This window comes from Mus pahari, chromosome 10 (genome assembly GCF_900095145.1).
Source record: "Mus pahari chromosome 10, PAHARI_EIJ_v1.1, whole genome shotgun sequence".
Taxonomy (NCBI): Eukaryota; Metazoa; Chordata; class Mammalia; order Rodentia; family Muridae; genus Mus; species Mus pahari.
Window position 1 is genome coordinate 70,511,313 of NC_034599.1, and position 11,051 is coordinate 70,522,363.

Consider the following 11,051-nt stretch of genomic DNA (forward strand, 5'->3'; position numbering starts at 1 on the left):
AGGACTGGGGATGTATGGTAATTTTTAAACATTGTCAATCTCACATGGAAGATCATGCCTTCTCACAGGAATATTAAATAGCCAACCTACTTAAAATAATTTTACAAGGGCTGTTTTAACTTAAAATACTTTAGTACAAACTAAAGGTGGATTGACTATCTTTAGATGTTTAAAGGAAAGTAACATTAAACATGATTTAGTTTTAAGACTTAAAATTTAACCAACAAATTTAATAAATTTTAAAGAATCAAGAACCTTACAAAGTAAAACCTCTAAAAATTTTCATTGAAAATGCTATTTGGGTTGACTTCAAGATATTTTACTCTATGCCTAGCAAAAATATCCTTGCATACTATCTCAAAAGAAATACTTTTTGAGAAGTCAGATAGCAACCAGTCTTGGTGACATGTGGCCAGGTTTGTAATGTATATTTCTTAATATGCTGTGGTCATTTACTCTCGGGAACCCTGGACATGGGAGAAGGGGCTTACTAAATCATATGCTTTGTGTTACCAGGGACAAAACTCTTACCACTGAGCTTTAGAAAGTCATTGTCTCCTGTGTGTCAGGTGCTCTGCAGGTCTTCCGCATGACATTTCCTTTTATATATATAATTAGCAGGCTTCTGTGAGAGCTTTCAAATAAAACTTAGTTTTAAATTGGTTTGACTGTTTCTTCCTAGTGTAAGGGGCATAAGAATATTCCTCACAGTACATTTCACTCTGCAGCTTTTTCAGTCAAGCACATGAATATCGGGAGAACAGCTTTCGTTCAGCATAACTAAACGCAAAGCACAAAAATCACTATATTTAGTTGTAAACATTTTCCATGGACTTGGACCACGTGAGCATCTAAATATAACACAAAATCCATTGGTTTACCTTTAAATTAGTTTAGTGATTTGTTCACGTTAGAGAACCAAATCTAAAAGATTAGACTAACTTTACTTATAAAGTTTATGTTATCAAAAATGTGACAAAAGAGAATTTATGATTAAGAAATAATAGCTTAGGCATTTATCTGTCTTAATAATATATTCCATTAAACTGAATCTTTTGCTCATTTTGTGACAGGGGTTCTTATTTTAAAAAGTTATTAGTTTCTTGAATTTGTATGCCATTATTTTCTATAAATATAGATAAAATAAGAAAACAAACAGAAAAGAATTTATTCAATGATATCTAGAACCCTGTTTTACTATGAAGTAATATTTTTTCATTTAAATCACTGACATTTTTCTTGTGTTAGTCATAATATGATGACACAGCTGTTTACAAGATAACACTTATATCAGCATAGAATTATTTCTCTTATTCTAGGGAAATAACATTAGATTTAAAGCTCAGAAACTTTACTTATTTTGATCCTGCTCAAATAGGTGGTTAGTGATGTTTTCCTCAATAACAAATCATGTTTTTTTCCTTATTAGTAATCCCTAACTAAACGTCTCATGAGAAATGACTAGAAAATGAATTCTGATCCTGGATGAGTTTCTCATAGTTGTGTTGAAGTGAAGCTGAGCTACAACTTTGTCACTCTTAGACCACACCTACTCATATAATCAAACGTTACAGCCAATCACTGCTTAGTATACCTCACCTCTGTGCCTCTTCGATGCACACAACATATCAAAGCACACTTGGCTAGGTGAATGTGTAGTATCATTATACACTGAACAAAAATTCCCATGTTTTTAAAGTCACATTAACCAGCATATATTACCTGCAACTGTGTTTCACACTGTTAGGGAGTTCAAGAGCAATTTATTTATTTTTTTTAGTATCTCAAAAACCATCTATGTCATGGAGACCAAGTCCAGTGAGTGCAGTGAGCAGTGGCAGGGGTAGGTTTGGAGGAAGGCACCTGGGTGTGCCAGTATGTGGACCGCATCTGCAACATGTAACTCATTTAACTTAATCCAGATTCAGAATCATAGCCAACGGAATATTTAGTTTTAACTATTCTTGTGAATTAGTTTCATGTTTAAAAGTGAAAAAAGATTATAATTTAGGAAAAGATAAAAAGGAAATGTAAGTAGCAGGACTTGGGTTATGTAAGCATCTACATACAAACTGAACTCGTTATTTTTACCTTTAAATTATTTTAGCAACTTGTTCACTTAACAGAAACAAATCTAAATGGTTTTTATCATATTTTGTTTTGTTATAGTAAGAGACTTACAAGCTAATCCCCTACTCTCAAATTATTGAATATCAGTCAAGTTTTTGTTGAATTTGAAGAACAAAATAGTATCTTTCTGGTAGTTTCTTTTTCTTTTTATATCTCTTTTTCCTAAATGTTTACTTGGTTTATGCATGAAGTACTTAAGCAAATGAATAAATTGTGCACTTTTAATATTTTAGTACAATTCCAGTCACATAAAGATACAGTTGTGGGATATTTAAAAATTAGGAAACAGCACTTTAATGAATTATTTAATGATACTAAATGATACAACACTAAATATTTCAGAACAAACCATAAAAATGGGAAGCTTGTGTTATTTATTGCCTACATATATTTTTCTGAAAGCAAAAATTGACATCTGTGTTTATTAGTTGTTTTTGGATTATTGGTGCATTGATTTCAATTCTTTCTATATTTTAAGAATATATACTTATGTGTTAGTATAAAGCATATAGATGCAACTTTTAAGATTTTCATGATTTACAACATCTTTAGAATGTTAGATATGATAGAAAAAGTACAGGGAACAGTAACTTGAAGCTCCCTTAGGAAAATCAAGAAACTGTCCTGATATTGAAAAAATATAAAAAAAAAAAAAAAAAAAAAAAAAAAAAAAAAAAAAAAAAAANAAAAAAAAAAAAAAAAAAAAAAAAAAAAAAAAAAAAGAAAAAATATAATGCTTATGTCCCCGTTTATATTATTTCTGCTTTTGGCTGATTCAAGTGCTCAGTGGAGGGGAACTTATACATAAACATATAGGGGAACTTATACATAAACATATAAAGGTGCTATCTAAGGCATGGAGTCTCTGCAACAGAGTTATTAACAGGTGTAATATAAACAAATCCATAAATGCACAAAAGATTTTAATGTAAATGATGGATTGAGAGAAAAAATGATTGGAAACCACTGTAGCACCTACCCATGGATTGTGTCCGAAACAAGAGATATCAATATTGGGCCAAATAGCAATCATTCTTTAAATTATTCTCTCTGTCTAAAGGAAAAAAAAAATTATTGCTAAGGACGAAACTATTTCTCTGTTCATCAATGATCATTCTCATTTATAATCAAGGCAACTAGATTATGAATCTTAAAGCTACTTTATCGCCAAATGACTGGTGCCTGGAGGGAGCTTATATTAAACATAGTTTAATAATCTATATCTATATCTATATATATCTATCTTAATGGTTGCCTACCAAATAGTCAGTTTCAAAAGTCTAATGACAAGTTACTGTGGACGTAGGAAGGGATGGGCATATAGATAGAAAGAGCTGGAAAGGCTCCAAGCACCGCCTCTGGCTCCTTACTACCACCCCCCATCTATAATTACACACCCTTTCTTCTCCCCTACCCCAGCTCCAACACTTAACTCTCCCCCTTTTAGTTCTCTAGTTTCTGGAGCCCCCAGGCTCTCTTGGCATGCGTCTTTACTGCTCCCTCCCTTCCTGTGATTTGCCTTTGGTCCTACTTTCTTTATAAGTAAAGGCTTAGATTAGTTGAAAATCAATTAGTTCCAGTTTGAGAGTCTAGGTACGGGCCTCCTGTTTTCTCAGTAGTTTAGAAAAGGTAATGATGTGTTGGTCGCAGCCTCCACCCACAGGGAGGAGCGCACCCCAGGGCATTAGAATCCTTCCACTTCTGCTGTCCCCTGCAGTGATGTCTCCCACACCCCACCCCTCCCCGCCTCCTTTCCTACTCTATTTGAGGCTCCCTTTGATAAAACTTAATTGGTGTTTTACTTTACCATTCTTAAAGATAATTTAAATATTAAAGGAAAAGAATTAAAATGAAGCAAAAGGTTGGAAAGCCTAAAGCATTGAAGAAAACTAATTCAGCATTCAATTCCCATACAACTTTTCTTTATATTATCCTTATTTAAGATTAATGCCACTAATATTAAAAAATTATTTCCTTTATTAAATTCTCAAGAGGTGATAATGAGCTTGATTAAGGCAATGTAGATAAGGCAGATAAATAAAATCCTTTTAGAAAAGTACCAAAGAAACCGACAGAGAACGGGTAGTTATTCAAAGCTGGTCTTTGAGGCGCACAGGTGGAAAATGTGCTGGGAAATCCTCTGTCTGCCTCACACTGGCAAGGAAGCTGATTTAGCATCCCAACCACATTAGCTCTAGCAAAAAGCCCTTTCATCCTCTGCATTAAAATACTGACTTGGGGAAAAGAAAAGTATATGTCTCAGTATATGTGCACAAGGAACACACAGACCAGCTACTATGTGCAGTCGTAAATAATGTAGTAGCTTGGCTTGAAAAAAAAAAAAAAAAAAAAAAAGCCACAGGTCAAAGGAAGAGGTTTCTCTAACAGACAGGGGCTGAGATCACAGAGCCACTCACAGGACTGGAGGGAAACACTGAATCCCTTGTTCTAAGCAGTATTTATGAGGTCTTCTTTGCACCTTCAGTTCATATTTTACGAGCCAGGCTGCGGGGCTTCCCCCCTTGCTCATCTCTTAAAATAATACCCGTGACTAAGATATCCTTTAAGCACACTAGCTAACCTTGTCAGCCAGCTCATTCATTTGGAGGGGAAAAGGGCTTGTTTTCATTTTGTTCTGACATTGGGAAGTTTAAGGTTCAGCTCACAAAGCTTGACAGTAAGATAAAAATAATGATGGGCATATTTATCTACCACCCCTCCCCCAGAAGTGTTTAAATAATCCACATAAACAAGTAGCCATCTTTGTAATTGGTATGAGGGTTGTTCAAACAGTGGTGGATGGATTAAAAAAAGAAAGAAAAGAAAAAAAATAGGTTGATGTAAAAGTGTTTAAAATGTTATGGAAAGATATTTGTAGATTAATAAGATGATGTTTAGTACTTTTGGAAGAAAAGAACTTTACAATGACACTATACCTAAAGAGATTGTGTTATTCTCTGCTCAGCAGGCACATAGCTAAATCAATGGTATGTGATGCTTACATGACAGTCATGTGGGATTTACAATAGTATTATAGCAGTTAGAGTAAGACCCTGCAACTCTGTAATTTCTAAGGCAGCAGTGTCCATGTGTTCAGAATATGTTCTTTCACGTTTCATTTTATAAGCAGTGGGGTATTAAAGTCCTCTTAATGCAAGAAATAATTCTGTGTTTTAGAAACAAATGAACATAATTAAAATATATCTCAGATATTGTGTTTACTTAATTAGTTATTAGAACTGAGTGTTAACAACTTCTTAATATTGAATAGACTTTCTAGAATTATACACCCACCCACCCACGCACACATCCACTCACACGCACACAGGCTTGAGGACACATGCACACACAAACGCCCCCTCCCCCCGCCAAGTTTTGGCAGTTGCCACCAAGCCTGACAGGCTGAGGTCCATCCCTGAAATCCACATGGGAAAAAGGGAGGAGTGACTAATTTGTCCCCTGACCACCAAATGCTGTGGCACACATGCACAAACGGACATGTACACACACCCACACCCTTAAGTATTATATATACATAAGTGAATGTGTACCTTAAGAAATTCATGATCAAGTTCTGTAAAACCATATTTGGGTTTTATTTGGATGTCTGGTGCTATTTTAAGAGAATCCCAGTGTCTGTCATTTGGTGTGCACAGGTTTGTTTGGCCGGTTTGACTCTGTCCTTAGCCTTTCTGCGTAGGAAACACAGTTCTTTCAGAATGGCCATCAATGGCAGGTTACTGTTCTTAAGGTTCATTTGTGAATTACATGTAAGTGTTGTCTTTGCTATGATTCCCATGATGGAGGTACATAGCATTGAGGAAGCTAGACTACCTCATCTGGAATCCAGTGTTTAAACTGGCAGGCAGTGTAGCCTTGCACAAGCTGGTTGAGGTCTCTGTGGCTCTGTCCCTGTCACAGGCTGTCAAAGAATGAAATGAATTACTGTGTATATAGCTTCCAGTACAGTGTTTAAAAGACATTAAGGCATGAAAAAGCATCTGGGATTGTTATTTGGGTTGCATTTGTGTTCAGCATTTATAGCATATTTATAAAAGTGGCTACAATATCTGTGAATCCCAGTGTGGGATAAAACTGTGAGCTCTTCTGCAGGGGTAATTCCCTCCCCATCCTCACCCCTTCCCACCCACCATAGTCTGGGAGAGATGACCCCGAGGTCATAAGATTGGGTTAACTAACCCTGCCCCTACTGGCTGTAGCACTTGGGAGAGTGGGCCCTGCCTTGAGGTGTGGGAGCAGGTGAGCTGGCCGGAGGGCATGAGAACAGGAGAGCTGACCCTGCTTCCAGCCAGTGGCAGTGCTGGAGAGCTCACTCTGGTGGGCAGATGGGGGAAAATTGATGGGCTGACCAGCTCAGCTGCATCTCAGGCCCAGATCCAGGGCTTTGAGTTGGTCCACTCCAGACCCTACATCATCTGTGAGCTGTTGGGGCATGTGAAAAGGCTAGTTTTGCTGATCCAAAGCTGCAGAATCTCCATGACGCAGAGGAACAACAGGAAAAACAAAAGTCTGGGTGAGGATTCAGGATTGGTGGCATCACAGAAGCCAGAGATCTCAAAACAGACCAATGACTTATTCCAATGAATATTTTTATTTGCAAGCGAAGATGTGTCGACAGATGGTACACACTGTGGGATACACTATGACACACTACAGCTTCCATACCGAGATGTTTTCTATGGTTTGTTTATTTATTTTTGTTTGTTTGTCTTATGTTTCCTTTTGGGGGGAGGGCGTAAGGGTGGAGGGTGGGTAGGAGGGGATGGGGAGATGAGTGGGACTGGGGTGCATAATGTGAAAATCACAAAGAATTAATAAAAAGTTAAAAACAAAGCAAAGCAAAACCAACCAACCAAATTACCAACCAACCAACCAACCAACCAATCAACCATCCAAACAAAACCTGGGAGCCTTTGACTAAAATTGCCTAGCAATTCAAAGATGGTGCCAGTGGAATATGAGACTAAAGAAAAGGCCCTACTAAGCTTGGGGCCTATCTTATCTACACCCAGTACACTGAGCACCTAAATGTGTCATTTACTTACCGGTGTCAGCAGTAAGAACCACACCCTATCTATCCCTGTCTTACCCCAATGTTTGTTCAGAGTCCCAGAAGGAAAGAGGAAACACTTGTAAGCTGAATCATTTTTGAGGAAAATTTGATTAATATTTATATTGTTGTAGTCAGATTGCCTCAACGAAATGTAGGCAATAGTTCTGTCGCTCAGCGTAGCTGAGGGCTTTTCACTACCCTTGGGCGCACGATAGAAATTGTTACCAGAATCTCTCGGGACAGATGTATGGGAAAGGGACCTTGAGAGGAACTGTAGCCTTGGGAATGAGATGCCGCCTAGCCAACCCTCAGATGTTCAGCAGGGAAGGAAAGCAAACAATGAATTCCTAGACTGTATTCTTGACCACGGTGTTCCACCCATGCTTCTAAGTGAGAGTCACAGAACTCACTGGCAGCCTCCAAAACCCTTGGGATGCAGAGGGCCGAGCTGCAGACTGTGGCAAAGAGCCACTCTTGAGATACAAACTAGAGATTTTGGACACAAACGAATGAACAAAGAATTGGACGCTTGGTCCTTCTGCTTCTAGAAGTACTTTACTTTTAGTAGACGTTATATACATGTTGAATTTTTTTTATTAGAATAAAATTTAAAGGGAGGATCATATTTTCTCTTGACAGAATTATTTCGGGAGTTGAAAACAAACCATTCCATGCTGGAGGAAAAATAAGATCTGTAAATTGTATGTAGGCTGCTGATTTTGGCATTAGAACAAACTGAGTTCTTAAAAAGGATGAAACAAACATGGAAAGTCCCCCCCCCCAAAAAAAAAAACTGCAAAAGGGAGGGAAATAGCACTGATAGAAAGAACCTTTGCTACCCAGACAGCAGATTGAGCATGGAGCACACAGGAGAGCCAACACTCAGGGAGGCGAAGGATGGGGAACATCACGTTTTCCTGTAAAGGTTTGCCTTAAGTCGCTATTTTAAAATGATTCATGTCTGTACATTAGTGTTTGGATTCTGAGTGCAATCATATAATATTCTCACATGCAACATTCACATTCCATAATTAATGTTGCAAGAAAACATAATGTTATGGTAAGGTAAATTGGGATTATTGTCTTTCTTGCTTGCTACCTCTGCTCTCCCTAGGTAGAATTTTTCTGAGTCACAGAAGCAGAATTTAGTAGAACAGCAGGCATTTCAGCTATTTTCGTCTCATAAATAACCAACCCCTGAGGCTTGAGGCCAAAACCACCTTCCTCTCCTTTAATCACCAGGAAGCACTCACTAGAATGCTCACTCCCAGTAGTTCAGGTCCGCCTTCAAATTTATTAGGTATTATTATTTTACCTCTTAAATTTTTATATTTTGTCTCTTTAAAAAACGTATTTACTTTTATTGTATTTTTATGTGTGTTTTGCCTGCCTGTATGTCTGTGTACTATGTGTGTGTGGTACCCCAGGAAACCATTAGAGAGAGACAGAAATTCTGCAACTGGAGTTCCAGATGATTCTTAGCTGCCATGTGGGCGCTGGAAACTAAACTTGGGACGTATGCAGGAGCAAGGAATGATTTTAAATGCTAAGCCATCTACCCATCCCCAAAATTTTATATTTTTCTTTCACTATTAAGTGCACAGCAAAGGACAGTTCAACTTGAACTTTATTATGCTAATATACTGGATACAAGTGGGCAGAAAGGGAAAAGTGCTCATCACGTGGGTCAACACTCCTTTAGTGCATTCTTTGAGCTGGGGGAAGAGGGTCTATGTCATCCCCCTTTACTTTCCAATATGATTTCAGTGTGACGAGTTTGCAGAGAGTAGCAGCTTTGTCTTTGAAAACTGAATATCTTTGAGCATACCATTTCACTTTATTATAACTTTATTTTACCTTAACCTTTTAAAGTAGATATCATAAGAGAAATTGTAATTTGGAGTTAATAAAGTACTGCCACAGGCCTGTGAGCCTACATGAGGTAGTCAATGAATATTCACTGCTACTGCTCCTAGAACAGATGCTAAGGCGTCCAAGGTTAACGGAGATTCACAGTCCACCGGGATTTGGCGAGTAGATGCATCAGGAACAATATGAAAGGTGCACGCAGCTTTTCCTCCAATCAGATAAAAACAGAAAGAAGTTTCAAGTTTCTTTGACTGCCTTCATGTTAAACTGTTAGGGCTTGACGTGCAGCGTGAACACCGGCGCATGCGTTCGAGCACGTGCTCCCCAGCAGCTGGTACTGTTTTGGGCGGTGTGGATAGTTTAGACAGGACTGAGTGGAGGAAGAGTTCTGATGAGGGTGGATACTGATGATTGTTCCAATTCTTTGTCAACAAAGACTCTCAGCTTCCTAATTGGGGCTATAAGAGAAGTTGCCACCCACTCTCTGCAACCAGGAAGCCATCTGCTCTCAAGCTGTGCTTACCCATGATGGAACAACTGTCTCTTGAATCATGAATCGAGATAAGCCTTCTCATACACTGTTTCTGTCACTCTGCTTGAGTCTAATAACCTAAAACTAACGACTAAGACTCCTGTGCTCTGTAAGCACGGCCGATGATGTCAGCCTCGAAACTCCTTTAGGAGACCTACTGTGTACTCCCTTTCAAGCCCCACAGGAATGGATTCTGTGATGAGCTTCTGACAGGTGCTTTTCACATTACCCTTGTCAAATTCCTGGGACTATTGTATGATTTTAGTTTTAGCACAGAGATTATGAAGTAGGGGAAAGAGAATATAAGCCAAAGCTATATACAACTTAATGACATTTGATTGAAAGAAAATACACATCCTCCAAATGGTCCTTTGAAGAAGGGGGAAAAAGTGGCAGATTTTAATATATGTTTTCCTAAGTCAATTTGTTTTTTGATCTTGAGTTTTTATGACTGTCTTAGTTTTGAGTGAACTAACTCTTGATCTCAAGAAGAAAAACCACGGTGCTCAAATAATCATGAAACCCTTGAGGTTTTTGCGTTGCCTGTAATTCAGATTACGTTTGAATTTCTACTTTCTTATTCAGACGACTCTCACTGTCAATTGCATCCTTAATGCAAAATTGTTCTGTTTAGAATTCAGCCTTAAATTTTGTGACTTTGTTAAATTATTTGTTTGAATTAATTACCCCCCTCCCGTAACAGCTAAGACTTGGTAATTTGTTTAAATTACAATAACTATCTTACAAGATTGGTTCCAAATTACCTAAAAGTATCCATGCAGTATATATAACTTAGATCATAATATTTATATTTACTGTTGATATTATGTAGTACATATAGTGTAAAAATATAGATTTGATAAAAATCCTAAACATAATCACTCCTAGCTTTTAATACATTTCTTAAAATATAGAGTAAGACTATATATTCAATTTACCATTTAAATATTTTTCTCTTCCACATTAAATGTTTAAATAAATCCATCATTAAGTAAAACTAAACATACTAGCAAACCTATAAAAGAGTGTATTGTTATTTAAATATCTAGCTTGAATTAACCTCTTGGGCATGAAGAAAATATTTTTCAAGCCTCAGCCCTTTCTATATAAGTGTGTTACCTTGATCAAAACCTAAGGAAGCCATCAGTGGAAAGAGCAGGAAGCAGTGGAGGGACCACCTTGCAGCTGAGTTTGTGACTCTATCAGAAAGCTGTGCAGCTACAGGCTCTGGAGGTGTGGGCCATGCTAAAGCAGGTTTCCATTTCACAGTGGATGTTAACTGTACTTTCCAGAAAGGTACAGTTCAAATACTTACCTGAACAATGGGCTTTCCAAAACTGAGATGTTTGATCCATGTCTCAACCTTTGGTTCTATGTTTCTTAGTTGTATTTGATTAAGCCTTTTTAACCCGCTTTCTTTCGTTTTTTTTTTTTTTTTTTTTTTTT

General features: G+C 37.4%; 1 protein-coding gene across 1 annotated transcript in view; it reads left to right on the forward strand.

Annotated features, from left to right (window-relative positions):
* Bmp5 (bone morphogenetic protein 5) overlaps positions 1-11,051 on the forward strand; it is a 125,219-nt gene that overhangs the window by 1,999 nt on the left and 112,169 nt on the right. The window lies entirely within an intron of this gene.